The sequence below is a fragment of the Lepisosteus platostomus genome, chromosome 20 (genome assembly GCF_059453375.1).
Source record: "Lepisosteus platostomus isolate fLepPlt1 chromosome 20, fLepPlt1.hap1, whole genome shotgun sequence".
NCBI classification, from domain to species: domain Eukaryota; kingdom Metazoa; phylum Chordata; class Actinopteri; order Semionotiformes; family Lepisosteidae; genus Lepisosteus; species Lepisosteus platostomus.
The window spans coordinates 505,610-526,758 of record NC_142630.1 but is presented as its reverse complement, the minus strand read 5'-3'; the positions used below and the strand labels follow the sequence as shown (position 1 = coordinate 526,758).

At 36.0% G+C, this 21,149-nt stretch overlaps 1 protein-coding gene and 1 long non-coding RNA gene across 3 annotated transcripts in view; both read left to right on the top strand.

The window, feature by feature from the left end:
• wwox (WW domain containing oxidoreductase) overlaps positions 1 to 21,149 on the top strand; it is a 379,609-nt gene that overhangs the window by 255,044 nt on the left and 103,416 nt on the right. The window lies entirely within an intron of this gene.
• On the top strand, positions 775 to 11,216 carry LOC148644184 (uncharacterized). Its single transcript, XR_015928729.1, has 2 exons — positions 775 to 1,028; positions 7,684 to 11,216. It is a non-coding gene; the product is annotated as an uncharacterized LOC148644184 (long non-coding RNA).

Genomic DNA, 21,149 nt, shown 5'->3' with positions numbered 1-21,149 from the left:
TATTCTAACTCAGCTCTTAATAACCGAAAACGCCTCATAATGGGCCACTTATGGAAACAATTAACACGTTATCCCAGCTATACACTTGCTGATGCTTAGAAAATATCTAGGAAATCTGCATAACCCATCGGGACCAGGATTGCCTGTCTCTGTTACAAACAGCAAATGATAGTATGTTAGCTTAGTCCAGGTGGCACCATCACTCTCATCAGCAAAGCACACTGGTCCTTTCTGTATTTGTCTTTCTTGATTTTCATGAGACTTTCAACATTCAACAGGTTAAGAACTATCATTTATCTGTGCCCTGTCAATTCTCTCACTACCGAGGTGAATTGGTCTGTCATAAATGATCTATTAATCAAAATTCTGCAAAAACCTAAAATTACTTAATACATAAGTTTTATTTTTAAATATGCTGTTTCTGTTATTGCATATGTTTATATAATATATGTTTGTCTGCTCTTGTCAAAAAACTCAGCTTGTAATAGGAGTCTTATTATTAGTAAACTAATATTTAGCTTTCTCAGAAAAAAAAACACAGAAAAGAGGAACTAATTTCTCTCTCTTTGTCTTGATCTTTTAGATTTGCTTTACATCTTAAAAGCTGAACTCTTCCCTATATCCTAAGCACCACAGATTTGTTGAAGTGTTAGACATTTTCTATTTTAAGATCAATAATGGAGATATATTTATCATAAAGGAGCTCGGTTTTCAGTTTTTGACTGAACTGAACAGTTTTGTTTTAGTGTTAGGAAACATAATGGTAAACAGAGCAACAGTTATTTCAGCCACATCTGACATTAAAACTGGAGCCTCAGGATGTGAGTCTTTCCTGTTGACGAAAGTTGTACCCTGTTTGGGTTCACACTTTCTTGCCGATGGAGTCATAACAGAGTTGCACCTCAAATTTGTCCCTTATAGGGCTGACGCTTCTAGATGTTGCTCACTGGAGATGAAAAGATGATGACTAATCAGGGGGTCTGCTGGTGGTTAGTAAGCATCGAGATGGTGGGATTTCAAAACTCATGGTGAGAATTCTGTACTGTCGTGGATGATTCAGTGTTTACAAATATGATATGAGTATGTTAAATGTTGGACTTTAAAAGTAAAGTTTTTCATCATTATTAGTTCATCAGGAAATAGTTTTCATCTTTAGATCTTCACTCAGCTAAACATATTTGAGTCTATAACAGTAGGTTGTGACACATTGTTATATTATTTTTTAAAGGGAACAAAATTAATTATTTCAATTTCATGTACAGTAGTGTATATAGGGTTTGAAAAGTGTTTTAGTTTGTCACACTTCAGACAGTGTGTGTATCAAGACATTTGGCCAATGATTTCTATTAATTTCGGGTTTGTAAGAATATCACCCTGCAATTCACAACTGGCAACCCACTGAAGCTAAGCAGGTGTGAGCCTGGTCAGTACCTGGATGGGAGACCTCCTGGGAAAAACTAAGGTTGCTGCTGGAAGAGGTGTTAGTGGGGCCAGCAGGGGGCGCTCACCCTGCAGTCCATGTGGGTCCTAATGCCCCAGTATAGTGATGGGGACACTATACTGTAAACAGGCGCCGTCCTTCGGATGAGACGTAAAACCGAGGTCCTGACTCTCTGTGGTCATTAAAAATCCCAGGGCGCTTCTCGCAAAGAGTAGGGGTGTAACCCCGGTGTCCTGGCCAAATTTCCAATTGGCCCTTACCAATCATGGCCTCCTAATAATCCCCTTCTATGAATTGGCTACATTACTCTGCTCTCCTCCCCACTGATAGCTGATGTGTGGTGAGCGTTCTGGCGCACTATGGCTGCCGTCGCATCATCCAGGTGGATGCTTCACATTGGTGGTGGTGGAGGGGAGTCCCCATTACCTGTAAAGCGCTTTGAGTGGAGTGTCCAGAAAAGCGCTATATAAGTGTAAGCAATTATTAATTAATTAAAGTAAAACTGATGCACTGAAATATGCAGGAATTCCATTTACCAAATTCCCATATTGTTTTATTGTGAGGGAAATTGAAAAAATACAGTAAGTCTTTTTTGCATCATTGTTTTCACGATCATCCCTTGGTTTTGAGTATTTTGAGTATGTTTTTTGATTCAGAAATTGGATATTTTGTAGGTTTGTCAATACCTTTGTATAAATAAAAAGTCATTCTTTCTCTCTTAAGCATAACATCAATAACACATACCGAAGGGAAGAAAGCAATGATCCAGGGAGTGAATGCTTGTGAAATCTGTATCTGTTTTGGAAATAATATTCATTAAAAAGAAAAAAAAATGAAATTAGAAATTATCCTAACATAATAAACAGTGGAAAACAAAGTATAATAAAGGATAATACAGTATGCAAAACAAATGTTACTATTAAAACAACAGCAGCAGCTTTGTCTCACTTGCAGGGCTCTGTTTTTAACATTTTCTACGCGCTCCCTTTTTCCAATCATAAAAAGAGCTCTGGCCTAAGTATAGAGCATAGCCGGCATCGAGGAACGGGAAACAAAAACCGAACAGAATGTTTGGGGAGTTGGGTGGATCAAAGATCAATAAACATGGAAAGATCTCAAACCTCCCCCCGACTCTACCTTCCCCTCAGCAGTAAATAAATGCATTGAAATCAGGTGCAGGGATCCCCGGTAACAATGACAAATGATGTTGTATGTAATTTTTTTCTATTAACATAAAGTAATATAAACTGAAGGACACTAGTCTATAGAGAGAGTTAGTAGCTAATGTTCCATATCAGATGTGGACAATGTCAGGACTGAATACAGATTAGGCAGTGTCCTTCTCTCCCTGGGGGAATTAAGGTTTGACACAGAATTGGCTGCCAAGTGTATTATTATATCTTGTTGGTGCCAGTCCTGTCTTCCCTGGTCTATTAACCCTTTTGCGCTCTCTGACACTCTCCTAGTTCGCAGAAACTCCACACTAGAGTGCTTTTCTGAACCATACCTTACGTAATCGAAACGTATTTTCTCTCTTCTCTTTTCAGCATGGAACCTATTACTTGTTCCTTTGCAGCCTACACATGCTGACGCAGCTACAGTAACCACCTGAACCACTATATTTATTTTATTCTAGTTCTTCCAGTGTCAGATTAATTAGGGGAGGTGTACAGAATGTTCTCCTGAATGTGCCAAGTTCTTTATATGCACAGACTATAATACAGTACCTGCTGTCACTGAAGTACATGACATTATTTGACTATCTGTGTGCATACTGTCTGATCTCAGACAAAAGATCATCTCCGTACTATTTATTTGAGAGTAAATGCCTTCTGAAGTTTCCTTCAAAGGTTTTACTTAAATTTAATTTGCATTATGCCTGAACATCATAGAATGCTTTCTGTTTGAAAAGAGTGGTGAAATGCAATCTCTACTCACTTTTGCATTATAAATGGAAAAAATAAGCTTTTTGAAGTTTCTTTGTGTTGAATTGTCATCATTATATCATTTCATATTCATTCATGGGTTCCACCTTGATGGCCTAAACCTTGCTTTTTTTGGTGCAGTAGAGGTACAGTATGATTATTACCTGACACTAGCTGTTTAGTGTGCAGTGCAATGGCATTTATCATAGGAGGAGTCCCGATCTTCCTATTTTTTAAAACAAAACATCTAAAGAATATGACTTGGTTTCATTTACGCGAAGTACTTCAGCAATGGCAACAAATACAGTACTTTTTTCAGTTTGGCTGTTTCTTGGAATAGAAGGTAGGAATACAGACTAAAGCAACCCAGCCCAACAAAACTAAAGGGCAATACACCTGGAAGACAACCAGAAAGTCTATTGCTTATTCCAGGGATTCTTTGAATTTAATCAGGCATCCAGGCAGTGAGTGGAAGCCTACTGTTATTGTAAGGGAACTGCTGGTATTCAGAGACTAGGCAACTGAGCAACTTCATACTCAGCAGGTGTTCAGAGATAATGTACTGTAAGCCATTGAATCTCTCTTGTGTCAACTTCATTAACAACCCACATTTTGGTAAAATTTATATTTTTGAAAATTGGCTAGCTCTGTAAAGGAGCATGCCGGTAGAACACAGTTTATTTTTCCGTGCTGTTGGCCTGTAACACTAACTAGACCTCTGTGGGGTTATACCATTAACATTTTACACACTGTCTCTCCTGCATACTGGACTGTACATGTGTGTTCAAATGGTTGTGCTCCTGCCATTTTGCCTCTGTCTTGGCATCTGCTGTACCAGTTAAAGCAGAATATTGCAGATTTCATACACAGTCAAAGCTGATCTGCACCTTGCATGTTGCAGTGATATTTTCCGCTCCCACATCTTCCTTGGCATATGTGGCCTCTTACACAAACTACTGCTGTTAAAGTACTGTTTGACAAGTTAACTTCAAACATGGTCGATATCATTCCAGTGACAATATAGTTTTAATGTTTTGCAGTGGTGTTACTGCCCAAATGCCATTTTGTTAACAGAATTTATACCATTTAATTTTTATTAGTTTGAAATGACTTTGTTTCATTATGCTCTCACTTGCATCAGATATGCACCTCATAGATTGCAGTAACCTTTTACAGTATATACTGTAAGCAACCTTTATATACAAACATTAATCAATGAATTCCAAACATTAAAAGCAGAATGTTGGTACTGTACCAACAGGATAAATGTGTGAAAAGGGGGTACAAGGCTAATGAATGAAATAAAAAGCTTTTATTCATTGTTAAAATGCAACTTATGACACAGACTCACTGCTTTTTAAAAACTGTTTGACATTCAAACTTGATAGGTATCATTCTTGTCTATCTTTAGTTTGCTAAATTTGTCAATAAAAGGAGTGGAGTTTTCTTAAATGTTTTAAAAAAACATACTATTAACTTTTACTGAAACAATATTAAAAAAAGCTAATTGTTTTGTTTTAATGTAGTATTCTTTTTTTTCATACAATACTCGTGTATTTTGTTTCATAGAGGTTAGGTGGCCTCAGTGAAATCTTATTGTGAATATTTAATAATAAGTAGAAGGGAAAAATATATGCCTACAGTATCTTGCTTTTTGAGTGGTGAAAAGGAGAAATAACATATTGTCTTTTTTTACACTTGCATTTGAAAACTAAACTGTGAATTTAATTGGGGTTGAGAAATTGTGCATTGCTGCATTGTCACACATTAGGTTATGAGTAGTTGTTAAAACACTGTTCTTGGAGTTGCCAGTAGATTTATTCAAGAACATATTTTCTGGCCCTGGACTAGTGCTACTGAGACAAAGACATGAAATTGCCAGCAGAGTTTGTTAGCATGCCAAGGTCAGGGATTTCAGCTTATTTAAATGGTTGCTCCTTCATTGATTTCAGCATTTGTGAACAAAAAAAGTGCTTCACTGACAAACAAGAATGACGATGTTTGCGCTGTCTAAAATGAGAAATTTTCCACACATATTTTTGCTCGTGTCTTTATGATGAATACAGTGCACATCAGAGTTGACAGATTGACAGCTCTAGATTCCAGAGCCCTCAGTCCAGTTGCAAAGCACAGATGCTGCATGGGTTAATATAGCAGTTAGTTTCCCTCAGCAGCTTTGCAAGCACTTTTACATTCTTACCTGTTGGGACTTCCCTCAGGAATAAAGGGAAGCTCTTTTTCAAGCTATATACTGCACCTTAATCACTCTTCTTGAATGTTCAATGTATGACCTGATGTTGGTGGTCTTGACTTATGAGTTCCAGTATTTGCAGAGCTGCCTCTGTTTATGAGGTGTAAACTGTTGTACTTGTTTTTCTAAGGCATAAAAATGGTTTTGCAGTGCTCCTCAGAAGCCTTTCTTTTATTTTTGGGGGGGTTTGTACTGCTTATTACTTTCTTTCAAAACCCAGCATTTTGTGAATGTCCTTTTATGCAGCCACAATTCTCTATTTTTCAAACAGTTCTTACAGTATTTCTCAGAAACAGACAAATATCTAAAAATATATTCTTTTTTAGTCATAATAATGAGTTAGATTAGTTTAGCTAGGTGTATTAGCATGTGCATTTTAAAATGTCTTGTGTAACCCTTAGTGTTGAAATTTCTTAATAATACTCAGTGAATCAATACAGTATCTTAATTTTATTTACAGAGATTTTCTAACTTGCAATCATGCAAAATTCACTTGAATATTATTTTTCAAAGAAATGGTTGTAACAATGTAGGTATTATTTTAAAGCAGCTTAGACTAAATTTACTGTAAGACATATAAGATTAACAGTAGGTTGCCTAGTAAAGAATGGAGAAGAAAGTTGAGGACCTGTTTGCTATACTGTATGTTTATGCCTTAATGAGCAAGAGAACCTGTGCTCTGAGCTTCTTAAACTCCTGAAACTGATCATTAGCTGATTAAGACGGGAGGACATTTGTTTATTTTCATCTTCACTGTCACCGTATGTGGAGTGGCATAGATAAATTCAGCAGTGTTACCTGATTTTCTTGAGAATTAACTGGTGGATTAAAGTTCCTGAATTCATCACTCTTACAGGCGATTAAGCAATGGAATCGAGCAAAAGCAAAATGAATCACACACCATGAAAGCACCTAATGACTTAAAATCAAAACCTGAATTTATTTATTTTTTAAGTTGGAATTTTTCATTCTTTGAAGTGTGTTAAACCAACAGACCTGATTTTTTAAAAGATTGATTACAATTTTAGGATGTACTTTATATATTAAATCGTTTGTATAATATGTGAAAAATGAGCAGAATCTTTAAACCATCTTTAGGTTTTTTTAATTACAATAAGCTGCAGTACCTCTTTATTTCTTGTGGTTGAAAAAAAATAAATGTCATCAAAGTGTGACGTGAGGTTTGGCCAGGACAAAAATGTGCTGTTCATTTTCTGTGGGTTCTGAAGCTACAGTACATTAGTAAACAAATATAATCAACAAATTAGACTCACATTACAAAACTGAAATGATGTACATGTATTGCAAACTGAATTGTAAGACAGACTAAGTAATATTCTTTACATTTTAAAGATTTCAAAGTTTTTATTAACATTTTTATCAAGAAGTTCTTCACAGTGTATTCATTTCATTACATTATATTTTTTAGAAAATGTATTCTACCAATACTCCGATTCTAGAATAAAGCTTTAATCCACATGTGAAATAAAGCAACCAGAGATTTCATTCACATACTGAATACGTTTCTCAACACAAAAAACTAGAACGCATCACACATGGTCTCTGCCCACTTTGTCCACAAGACTTCAAAGGATCTACAGTTTGGGCTTAAACCAGAGATTTTCAGGATGCACATTTCACACTCTTGTTCTGAGATTGTCCTTACTGTTTCATCAAAGTCACTTTTTCATACAGTATGTTCCTGTTTATAGATTTCTCTCCATGGAAAATGAAATGGAACGATACAGTACCTGTAAAGCCAATTAATGAAAGTGTCCAAAAATATGAACAACATAGTGATTTCTTAATTTTTTTAGAGTTTATTTTTTTAGCCTAAATCACTGTTAAGAAAATCAAACAGAAAATCAAACTAATGTCTCATGTCTCATGTTCATGGGTCATGTCTCTGTCTTTACCACAGTTTGGCCTTCAATTTGTTTTCTTCTTAAAGACACACAGAGAGTTACAATATGTTTTTCTCCCTGTTTGACACACTTTTTCTTTTGGTTGTTATTAGAATCTGTGTAGTTTCATTTTTTAAAAGGAATCATTTGTTTTATTGGCAGGAACAAAAAGTCAAAGTCAAAAGGCTAAACAGGATGTAATGAATTTGCAGTGACCCATGTGAGAGAAATCGAGGGCATAGGAGCACTCTTCACACTCAGAATGATCATTTCGGGGCTGCATCTTCACCATCACGAAGACCAGCTCAGGAAAGACCTGCATTCACACTGTAACAGAACACCACCAGGCTGCCAATGTTTTTCTGAAACATGAAGCTGTGAAATGTCTTTTGTAACTATTTGCTGTGCCAGTCACTACAGCATAATGTGTCTTTTTTTCCATGTCAGTTTTGTAATTTCTGTACAATATTTTTTTCTTGCTTGTTTTGATTCAGCACTTTTCTTTATTTTAATTTTAGTTTTTATTTAATAATTTGTTTAACAATATATATCAAATGAAAACAAGATCCCATTTATAATGACAAACTGGCCAAGAGAGAGGGTTTCACCATTTCAACACAGTGCATATATCTCACTGTGCATCAGTTTTATTTTATATACAACCCCTGCCAAATGTATTTAAACCCCAGATAAAAGAACAATGAAAATGTCATACAACAGAAAGATTAACAGGTTGGATAATATGTAAAATTTAAAAATATGAGTTATACTGTAAACCTAATAGCATTGCACAATGTTAAGAACACATTTTTCAGAAAGTCCAGAAAACACAAATGTCACATTTATTCACACCACTGTAGTTAGTATTTTGTAAATTCTCATCTGGCATGGATTACTCTGACAAGATGTTTCCTTTGAGGTCTGTGGTATTTCTGAGGGGCTTTGTTTACTCTTCCTCCAATCAAAATTATTGTAGGTCCTTCTGACCCTTCGTTTTCTATTTGTGAACTGCCTTCTTGATTTAGAACTGCAGATATTCCGTTGGACTTAGGCCTGGAGATTGAAATGGCCAGCCCAGAACATTTATTTTGTGTGTGGTTAACCAGTTCTTTGTCAATTTGGAAGTATTGTTTGGATCATTGTCATGCTGGAATGTGAATTTTTAGTTTGTAACTGTTCTTAACCCACACTCACACAGCCACACTCACACAGGCAATGTCAAATGGAAATTGTCGATACTTGGTATGCTTCAAATGCCAGTCTGTGTTGTAGTTGTAGTTTCAACTGTTCCATTTGCATTTATGGTTGCCTCCAGCACCACTTGTCTCATAGCCAAGGTTAGGCAGCTACGTTTGCGTCCTCTTTCCTGGCAGGGCTGCCACTATACCATCAGCCTTAAATTTCTTAATAATTGACTGTGCAGTGGAAATTGGTCAGTTCAGCTTTTTTTTAAATTTATTTATTGCCTTTCGCAAACTTTACTGTAACTGATCTTACCCCAAGAATTCTTCAGTTTACACATTCAGGTTTTGAATAATATATTTTTATAATAGTCCATTTTAAAGACATTAATAATAAATTAAATGTTAACTCTAAAATAATAACTTTTAACATATAAAATATACAGTAAGTTTGAAATAATTAAAATGATGTATTTGCATCATTTTGTAATTTCACAAAGTGAGACACCATTAGAAGGGTCTGAATTATTTTGCAAAGCACTGTGGGTAACATTGGTATTATGAAAAAATGTTTTTTAAACATTTACAGTACACTTCATAGAAACATGGTTGTGAATGGTTCTCATTTAGAATGCTTAATACATATACCATTTAATATCATTAATTCATTCCTTTCCTTCTCAAAGTTTTGTTTTCCCTGAACATTGTAAAAATGTTTACAGTGCGGGGAAGTTATTAGGCCAGTGGACTGAATCTCTAAATCAGCTACTACACAGCAAAACTAGAAGGTGTGGGCTCTCATTGCAAGTTCGCTCATTGTTACTAAGCAGCATCTCATATCCCTTCCTGCTTTGTTTAAGTTGTTTCTTTTTTGCACTATTTTTTCTTTTGTCTTTTGTATATTCAGATGTGTAGTGGCCCAGTCTTGTTTCTGTACTTCCCACTGCCAGCTTCTTCAGTTTTGAATGAAACCTTGTCATACAGTTTTACATGTCATGTACAATATACAATCCATGATAATGCTTACATATTGTGATCAGTTCCAGTCTGAAATGATTAAAAATTTGATTAGAAAATTAAAACGCGAAGCTCCCAGGGAAATGAGGTTGCGGAATTTGTGATGCAAGGTTAGAAAGCAGCTGCATCACCGCTTTCTTCTCCTGGAAACTTTAGATTCGGAAGGACCGCACACTCCCTTTACCCTTGCTCTTGGTTTTTGGGCATGACTCAGATTACAACTGTAGCCCTAATTGCTGCTGCTCATGGAAACATATTGCACTCTCATGCTGGTATTCAAAACAGCCACATAACTGTACCCATAAGTGCTGGTACTATAAGGGTGCTGAATGTTGTGTGGGCAGAGATATGTTTTGGGAGGGGTACTGAATTTAAGAGAAAAAAAGTCATAGCAAATTCTATTTAAATGTTGCTAAAGATCTAAGACTTAATTATTTCATTGCTGTGGTTCGAAGACGAGATGACAAAAAAGAACAATTCTTAATATACAGCAGTAAAGTTCATTTAACATTCTTTCATCAAAATAAATTTGAAGTCTGTAACTTTGATGCTACTTTTGGTTCTATTTCAATTGGGCTTATCTTCACTGCAATTAAGCTGAGGAAAGGGAAATTTGAATGCATCGAGTGTGACTTGGAGATTAGCTGTGGAGACAGTGATTGACGTCATGGCTTGACAAGAAACCCACAAACCTCAGTCTGTTCTTCCAGAATTGTGTGACTTTGAGGCTCCATTTTTTCCTCTTTATCCCCCAGTAGTTTTCAGGAGGCAAATAGATGCTAGGATTCTGGGGTGACAATGAAATATTATTGGGAGTTAATTTTGAACAATTAAAAACTTAAATAATAGTTAATCTTGGGGTGTGTAAATAGAAATCTTTGATTACATGCTTACATAACTTAAAAGTTATCTTTCTTTGAGTGGTTAATGTACAGTGGTGCTTAAATTCATACCTCTTAAATTGCTTTTACAGTAGGTGTATTATTTTCTTTCCAATGTTAAGTGCATGACTGCTGTAAATACTGTACTGTACACTCAAGTCAACCACTATTTCATTATAATGTAATGCACAGACCAGAACACAAATCTATTTTTTTACTTTACTTTTTATGGATAGACATAAGAGTGGAGCCAGTATTTTATGAATGGTGATACTAATAAGCTCTGACGAAACAAAATGTCAGAAGATAATTTAAGTATTTTATTACGTCTTGTGTAATTGTGTACATTTTATTTTTGGATTTATTAGTCAGTCATAACAAATGTACTTAAAATGCATAAAACTGTATTTGTCCATGTGTAAATTAAAAATGTCTTTCCTAGAGAAGAAACATTTACTTTGTTGACACTGAGCAAGTACTTGAACTCTTGTACATGGAGCACAATCTGTTTGTCTCTTTTAGCATCTGACCTTTTGCATCTACATAAATGTACAAATATTTGCATGTATAAAAAATAAAATGTTTCAATGCCCTCTTGAACTAGAACAAAACAGAACAGTTCTGGCTTTTGTGTAACTAACTAGTTTGTGCTGTGAAAATGCTGTGCTTTTGATTGAAGATGAGATGTCTGCAAGAAAGGCACACTAAGACGTGTAGGTGGGCATTTAGTATGACAGAAGATCCAGTGCCAAGCTAGATCAGTATACGAGCTGCAAAGTCTTTCTGCCAGCAGCATAAGATGGGGGAAGTACCCAGGGACTGGAGAATCTCTAACGTAGTTACAGTACTATTCATAAAATGGGGTGAGAAAACTGAACCAAATAATTATAGACAACTCAGTCTGGCTTCTGTTAAATGTAAGGAAATAGAAACAATTGTACGAATTTAAGCAGAGAAAAGGCAGACCTTCCCTAAGCATTTTGTTACAGGTCTCTGAACAAACAACAATAGAAATTGAGACACGTAGGATATATGATGTGATATATTTTGATTTTTAGAAGGCTTTTGATAAACCTTTTCATAAACAATTCTTAATGCAGTAGGCATTTGTTTGCAGATGCTACTAAATTAAAAAAAAGATTTAGATAAAATTTGAGACCGGGCAAATGACTTTTACATGTGCCAGGTTGTTTCACGCAGGTAGTAAAAATGTGAACTGCAAATTCAAAATGGGATATGCTGAACTAGAAAGAGGTTACTTCTGAAAAACAGGTGTTGACACATCAGTACAGTACAGTATGAGAAAGCAGTGAAAAGGCAAGCAAAATGCTAGGATATACCACATTGTCAAAAGTGTAGAATTTAAATCAAGAAATATTATATTAGAATTGTTAATCAAAAGGCCTCATTTAAAAAATGCTGCTCTGGAATCAGTCCAGAGAAGAGCAATCACATACATTGTCCTACTCTGACATGTTGAAGGAACTGAACCTTTTTGGCCTTGAACAGAGAAGGCTATGAGGATTCCTGATACAAGTGCAAGAAACAAGTCCTCAAAGACTCTGACAGAGTCAACCCAGGGCACACCAGAAGGGCACACCACACTACATGGATGTCCATTTAAAACCGAGAACAGAAGGCACGCAAAGGTGTGTGAGAGTGTGGAGCTGTGTTACTTATTTCTAGAAGTAGCTGAATCCTTGGATCAACCAAACAGGTTAGATAGGTTGAATGGACTCCTCTTGTTTGTAATCTTTCTTAAGGTTCTAAAGGAAAAAGTAAATTCCACACTGAAAGGAGGAAGAAAGAACACAACTTTGGATTTTTTGTTTTTGAGTGTGGAATTCACTCATTATTCAGTGTGATTGATTAGACACTCTAGGACTTGTATCTCATCATTGCAGACACTGGTGCCTCTCAGCTGAGATGTGACCATCTGTACTTATGTTGGACCCTTTTTAAGATACACATGTCCATTTATTTATACTGAAATGCTTTTGAAGTTGACTTTCAAAGCACAAAGGGACAACTCAAAATAAGCATTGTGATAAAGGTGGATTTACATTGCTGATTGTCAGGGTTCGTCAGATTTGATTTTGGGCATTTGCCTTTATGAAGCTGAATCATATTTAGCCAATTGCCTGTTAAGTGGGCAATAATCATGTTGTTTTGCCCTTGGATGCTGTACAAATGTTTTCAGTGGGCTGTGGGTTGCCACCTACTCTGTACTGTAATAATTGCTCTCTGAGATTATTCTCTGTCAAATTGAGCATTATTAAATTGTTGCTTTAAATGTAATCATTCTTCTGTTAGGATGTGTTGCATTTTAACAAATACAGTCACCAAGAACATAGTTCATCATTCTGAAACTGATGTTTTACCTGCAGTCATTTACTGTACAGTGTTTACAATGTGTTTCTAAATATTTTAGTAACATTATTTTGATGACTACAGTATGTGTTACAATGCGTTGGTCAGGACCCTATGCAGACGTATAATCCGGAAGTATGTGAAAGGGACACAGGGTGGAGATGACGAGGAACTGGGCAGGTTGGCGATGGTGCACTGGTGCTCGGGGGGCATGGTCCTGGTGAACAAGTCCAAGGGAGTCCAAAGGGAAATCCAGGGTGAAGTTCAAAAGCCCAGAGGCAGGTAATCCAAACGAGACAAGACAAGAAAAGGTTTAAAAACCGGAATGGGATCCGGTGCAGGGACGGGGAATAAAAACGGGGATGGCGAGGCCAGGCGCTCTGAGCCCCGGACTCAGCAGGGTCAGGACACTGATAGGAGGCCTGTGCCCTGAAGCTGCGGGAGTAGGGAGACTTGGTGGTAGGTGGGCCTCTGGGCGTCTGTCTTTCAGTGCAGAGCCGGGAGTAGCGAGAGCGCCCGGCTTAAATAAGGAGGGGCAGGAATGAGGGCAGGTGCTCATGATCAACTAAAATGTGTAAAAGCTGGAGCGCCCTTAAGAGGAGGGATTACGATCGTGACAGTATGTGAATTACTGTAGTACTGAAATATTCATGTTGAAATAATCAAGGTGTTTAATGTTTTTTAAGATTAAACTGGGAACAAAATGCACCAAAGCAAACTACATGTTTTGTGTCTTATATTATTCAGAGCTATTTTATTAGGAGAAAAGTTTCTAATATTTCCTTTTACTGATTCATCATACCTATGTTTTCTGTTTATTATGTAAAATTATATTGTATTAACTATAAGGATATTTTCCTATTATTATAAATATCACAGAAAGTCAATTATATTTCTTTTATATAATTTTGTTTTCAGGATTTTAAAAAGCAAGCAAGACTTTCTCTCAAAAAAACATTTCACTCTACAAAAATCATCTTCCTTGAAGTGAACGGTAAATGAAATATAATATTCAGTAACACAGAACAAATATAAAATGAACCTGCTTCAGCAAATCACTTTCCTTGTGGAAACAGGATGGTTTTGAATGAGAAGTCTCCAGGTTATACACTTCCTAATGTTAGTTAACCTAGTAATTCACTTTTCTTAGGAAGATACCCACATATTTTGAACATTTATTTCATTTTAACTTAAAGCATGCTGTATATACAGTAGGTAGCAAAATCACATTCTGTTTATCTCATCAGAAAGCCTCATAAAAACCACAGACCTTGGATAATGCTGTTATCTTTCCCCCTCTTTTTAATTATGCATGATTATTATTTCTCTAGTTTCCAATACACTTTTGGCCAAAATCATTGGAGTGCAGCATTTCTCGTATGTATTCCCCCTTGCCCACTGAAAGAACTGGAAAAGGCTGCCAGCAGGAAGTTGTCAGCATTCCTGGAAAGTCCTGGCAGGAAGCTTGGCTCCCAAAGGCTCTATTGGGAAACATTCCCCCTTGTGCATGGTGGCTGGAGCATGTGTAGACAAACAGTGATAAAATGCTCATAAACATTGGTCTAACTCTGGCAGATAATAGTTTTTAATGCAAAGTGCCCATTTGTTCCATGAAGTAAGTAATATTTAAGGTAGACAATGCCTCTGTGTTTTTTTTAATCAAGTGTCTATTAGGTCTAATTTGGAAACACAATATCATCCTAGCTCCATACAAACATCCCTTTGCTCCCAGTTACTTCCAGCTCAATTATAATCACCTTCATTACAGTTGTAATGCCCCACACTTTAGCATGTTCCCATGTACATCATGGACCTGGAAGACCACAGGAGTTGGCAAATGACTCTGGAATCTAAAACATACAGACGTCCCATATTGCTCTTTTTTCTGAGCTGCAAATTCAATTATTTGGATGCTAGCAAGCGAAGGTTACCTGTTATTACAACATCATTTCTTTCTAAAGCACCCGTTAAATCTTTGCAGAAGGTTTTTGGAGAGGATTAATGTTTAATGTTTTGGACCATGCCAGTAATATACTGAAGATTTGGAAGGAGTAGTTTTGTTCCTAATGTAACAGCTCCCAAAACTTGTGTTAATGAAGAGTAACATATGTTGCAGTCTTTACATAGATTTTAAGTACTGAAAAGAAAACAATAATGTGCAGTTCTAAATTCTTTCCAATTCTACTTTATATAATTATACTTTTTATCATTCTAATATTTTTAGTTTCACCTCTTGTCAGCGAGAGATCTTTAAGGGTTAATATAATCTAAAATCGTACCTTTACTAAAAACAATTGATACAGATATAATATGTATATAGACCAGTAAATTATAGTTAATGTGTACTTGTGAAACCATTTGCACTTAGGTAATGGAACAGTGTGTGCACAAGGCCTTTCAATCAATTGTTAATTAAAAGACAGAATTGAAAAAAAATGATGTTTCAGATTTTGGAGCAAGATAATGAAACTGGAAAGAAAAAAAGACTCTCAGTACTGAAACGGTCAATTTCTTTCCACGTTTTCTCCATAACCGTCACTGCAGGCTGCTTAGCACATGCCATGGTGAATTCAGTCTCTGCTGTGCACCCAGCAGTAGTTTATCTTCAGCTTGGAGGCTGCACTCCAGTCTCCTGCTGATGGGAGTTTATCTGAGATGCTGAGTGGCCTAGGGCCTCTGGCAGCTGCCCGCTGCAGCACCATTCCATTAGAGGGTGTGCTAACTTTGCAACAACTAGGCGACATCCTCATTTTTCACCTTCCCTCTCCCTCACTAGGTACACCTTCCCAGTCGTGCCAAAGGTGAAGAGGTTCCAGTTAGCTGCCTGTGAAAAAGACAAATTCTCCTTTGAAGTCAAAGGATTTTTAACCCACAACACCTTTTTGTTATGTGGTCACTTTATTTTGTTTGGGCTAAAAAAGTGCCTCTTGAATTGTGCTGAATTTTTGTTTCTGTTTGCTTACAGTACATTTCTGACATATGGAATCATAAAAAATAGATTTTTTTTTCTTTTAGTAGGCTATACTAAGAGAAACCATTGCGTATTGCAAAGTACAAGTGCAAAGAAGAAAATGTTCATTTACTTTTCTTCATTTCTATTTCTTTCAATTTTTTTCTTACAATATCAATGACATTGCTGGAGGTCGGCCTTTTTGTATTCATTGTGATTCATTGCTAGTGATTCAGATAATAGTTAAACCAACACATCTCTTTTTCTAATAAGTATTGAACCATTAATTAATTCATTAATTGTGCAGTCTGAATAAATCATAACCAATATTTAGAGCCGTTTTCATTCATTAGATCAGCTGTTACAAGGCTGTCTAAGAGTATAAGGAATCAAGTCATTAAACTCTTGAAACTGGAAATTTGACACTACACATTTCTCACATTGTGTGAGAAAGGTGGAGCTCTAAATATTGAAGTACTTTAACAATATTTTAAAATAAATATTAAAATCGTATTAAAGAAAAGAACCAGAGGTATAAAATGCATTTTATCTTAATACAAAAAACAGAATATAGTTAACACATAGCCCATGTATATTTATAAAAGTCAAGCTTTATTGAATCCTAAAAAACTCCCACGATACCATGTATATTAAAATATAAGATATGCAGTGCTCTGCATGATTTTGTTTAAATATTTGCTCATGAAAGAAACATTAAAGGGTGCTAGTTTGTACTATATTGAAAGTATCTTCTTATAATCCCAGTGCTACACGGCACTTTTTTCCCTTTTCCTCTGATGTGCCCTTGTCTCCCTTCACCCTGAGGAAAGTAAACCTCACAAGGTCACCAAATTAAAACTTAAAACAATCTGTAAATTTAATAGAAATGTATCCTTTTTCCTAATGCAATTCCCCTTCACATTGAGTGGCTGTGACACTGGTGTCTGCGGTTGTGTATTGGGCTGTTCACTTTGATTTGGCGGTGGGGGATGGCATCTGAGCCGATTGGAAGTAGCATCTGAGTGTCTCGGACTGCCCTCCTGGGACAGGAGCACCACTGCCACGTCTGGACACAATTACACCTTCGGCATTGGCATGTCTTCTTTGCAGGTAGTCTGGTCTTAAGAACTAAGAAATCATCCTTTGCAGGTCTCATTGTCATTGACAACTTTTCTAGCCTTTGTTCAGCTTTGTTCTTCAAGATCCAGTATCACACTGCTGCTGTCCTGACCTACAGGTGCAGAATGCCTGTTTAATGCATTTCTCATATTTTCTGCTGTCTCTTTACTTTGGCTGGCTATCACCATACTACATTCTGTACTCTTTCTGTGTTAATCTTAACAAGCAAAGGAATTACCTTCTGTTATTTTTACCCTGCTGGGTATGAATCTGTCTCAGAGAGCTCTTCCTCAGTTTCCTGCTTTCTTGTCTCTGCATCTTCTCCACATCTGTACAGTATTTCAGAGGTGATTTTTACAAAGACTTATTAAACGTAAACGTAATCTGTCTCAGAGCCCTTTTGTATGTTTTGAATCTCTGGTACACCCTCAACTGGAGGTGTTTCTCTGGATAGCTCACATTAAATTATGAATTAGGGCAGTGTGTCGCAGTGATCAGCAACTCTGACTTTTTATATTTACTGATTGTAAGGAGAGCAGATTTTTAAAAATTCTCACTGCTCATTGTGAGTTTACGTTCTGCTACATTAGTTTCTCTTCGGAATTGAATGTATATATACTGTATATAAAGTCCACCTCCACTTCTATCAGACAGGATACATTTTGTTAAAATGACCATAATTTCTTTATTTATAAATAATTTGTTTAAAAAATTGACCATTCTCACTTGTCAGATGTGAACTGCTAATGCTGTTGTTTTACTTGCATACATAGTGTGGTGAACTGCATGCAGAGTCTATGGCAATGTCATAGGTGTTATGAACGATGATTTTTGTCAGTCCATCCACCTGATTAAGGTAAAGCTAAAGTTTGGTTAAAGAAAGGATATCTCTACGCCATTGTAGCTTCGTAGTTGATGCTAAAATATTACAAAATGTACTCCCGAGAATTAATGCATTGGCTTTATTGGATTTGCCTTCAGGATCTTCTGTTTTGGTTGAAGTAAAATAAAAGGTTGCTAAACTTGTGTATTATTTTTTGAATAGTTATGCTTTATTTATTAAGATCTATATTAAAAATATGCAACATTTTAAGCATTTTCAGTGGTGTATGTAAAGTACAGTTCAGGCTCACACCTGAAGAAAACAGCAAAAACTTTGTTTTCTTTCTTCTCTTTTCAGCATGGAATAAACCTATTACTTGTTTCAAGTACAGTATGTGTTCTAAGAAGCATTCAAATTTCAGCGAATGAGTTTAGCATTAGTAAACAAAAACACAAATTAATTTAGTTTTGTGCAGAAAGGGCCATAGGAATGTCCTTACTCCTAGTGTTCATAGTCTTGGGTCCCAAAGGCACATACATATGCCAATCCAGAGTGTCCCAGAGTTGCTCTGTTGTGAAAACAATTGTGTGGCCAGTCCAGCACATACACATGGTATCATGTCGACAAAGCTGCACACACATATGCAGCATGTGGCTGAGTAAGATGCAAAATGTGAAGCACTGTTTCAATAGTTGGGTAATCAAGGAGCCTTCAGAGAACACCATGATCGCTTGTGGCACAATCCCTGCCCACAAGTTTACCGCGACAGATTGAACTGTGGCTCAATATCACACACACACAATATCGCACTTATTTGAATTTGCCCCAGTCCACTGGAATATCTTTGTGCCCAGGAACAATAGGATGCCCAGTGGTTGTTATTCCACATCAAGCCTACTTGTGTACCGTAGACTCTGATGCCTTTATCCTGGTGCATTCTTTCTGTATTGGAGCTGCTCTGGCCATGGCAATGTTCAATGGTCTCTGTGCCATTTTGGGATCTAGGAAAATGCAAACATCACATTCACATTCACAGTTTGCACATCTACAAACCACTCTACCTTCTACATGATGTGAAATACAATGAATAGACAAGTGACTGAGATAAATTGATTGGAAATTAAGTTACTAATACTGTAATTTGTGTATAAAATAATTTTTGTGTTGGCCTTATTTACAGTATATAGGTTTCTGTGTGTGTAAAACATAGCTGCTTTGATGCATGACAAATTTCTGAGAAGTCAGGCAATAAAGTATTATCACATCATATTTAAAAGTCTATATGAACAGCTTAGCAATTGAAAAGCAGATGTACTGTATATAGCCTGGATAGTAAAAAGACCAAGTGGTCTACAACATTAAAGAAGACAGTGAGATGGTCCCTGGCACAAGTTGAGAAACAATGTACTGGCGTACAGTTTATTAAAGTAGTGGCAATATAAGAGCCCGTCGGCTCATGAGTATCTCATTTGGTTTTTGTCTTCAATTTCCACATATGTTTTAGGTGAAATAAAAGAAACTGTTGTGTCAGATATTTTGATGTTTTGTGATATCACATTGTTTAAATAGACTTCTTTCATGTATTATTTGTATGTATTTGTTCAATGAAAATATTTTATTTTAGGACTGTATTTGGTCAAAGTCTCTAGTTAAAGTATCTCTAGAATTTAAAAAATAATATAACTAAAATGTTAACAAGGCAAGTGAGTGATCTGTGTCACCTTGGGTGAATCCGGGATTTTCACATTATGATTTGTGTTTCATAATCAGTTGTTTTAACACCGTAAACAGCTCATTCTTTCACGCCAGCATTAGAGTTTGTAAAAATGACTCTTTTTATGAGTACATTAGTAATATACTTAAAATCCCACATTTGTTCTCAAACTTCCTAAGATTTATTTCTGTTTATTGCTTTTCTGTACATAATCAATTTATCAGAGGAATTAACGTTTGTAGAGAGCGAAACAGATACTGTAGATCTCATAAGTGATGCGGGTGATTAAATGGATGTAATATATATTGTATTCCTGCCATTTGGCTTCCATGTGTTTTGTGTTGCATTCCTTTTCATACCAAATGTCTGTGTTATCCATCATACAATACTGTGATGAATAGTGGTGTCCTTCATAAGCTGCCCTGGACATGTACTTATTGTATCCTTTTACTGTTGAAGACTGACATGCACGGCAGTAACTTAGCAAATTCTCAATAAGTGAATGAGAAAGCAGAGTTATAAAAAGCTGAATTACAATATGTGATATCCTTTCCACATGTAATCTCTTTGAACCAGCTTCAAAAAGAGAGACAGAAATATCACACAAAGCATTACATGTTTAAAAGGAAATCCATAACAGCCTGGTAATTTTATATAGTCTTTTAAATTAATGTGATGAATAAATTACGAAAGTGCCCATTTTTTTTTCCTGGAGAATTTCTTGTGTTGAATTATGCCATTTGATGTTTTTAGATGCTGTTATTTTTAGGCATATTACTATAATGTGTAGGGCAAAAAGAACTGAGTATTCAGATTTCATTATTGATTTAAAATAGCGTCCTTGCATGAATCTATGAAACACAGAAAAACACGTGGCTAGTTTCCATTCATCTTTTTACAGAAAAAAACTGAACATCCTGTTTTATATTTTCTTTGCCTACAAAAATCATATCTATTACCATTTATTTCCCAGTGTTATCGATAGTATAATAATATCCTCAAATTTCTTTTTTTAACAAATAAAGCTGCAAAAGACCTTGAGGAAATTTTAATTGATAATACAACATTAGAATTAAATAATGAATGTGCAGTATATACAGTAATAATTATTAATGACTGAAAAATAGCATGAAAGTATTGTTTCCATGTAAGGTATTTATGGAAGATTATTTTCTGATAAACGTTATCATATGGCATAGATGATCTGTTCTGCATTTTCTACAAGACCTTGACATTTTTGCCATTAAATTGAACTTTGGGTCAGTTGCTCGCGATATGCTTTATACAGAGTTTGGAGCTTGCCTAGATAACATCATTGTGTGATTCAAATTGCACAGACCCGGGTTCAACAACCTTTCAGGAGGAGTGTGCCAAGAGTTAGCTCATGCCCTTGTTTTTACAGATTTGCATGACACTGATACTTTTATAATCTCCATAATGTCACGACTCGTACCCTCTCTCGTGAACGTCTTGGCATTCCCACACGTACTAGATTCCACACACACTCACCCAGGAACGAATTAAGCAGCCACGTCCCTTTCAATATTTAAACACTCTTCACCGGCTTACCTAC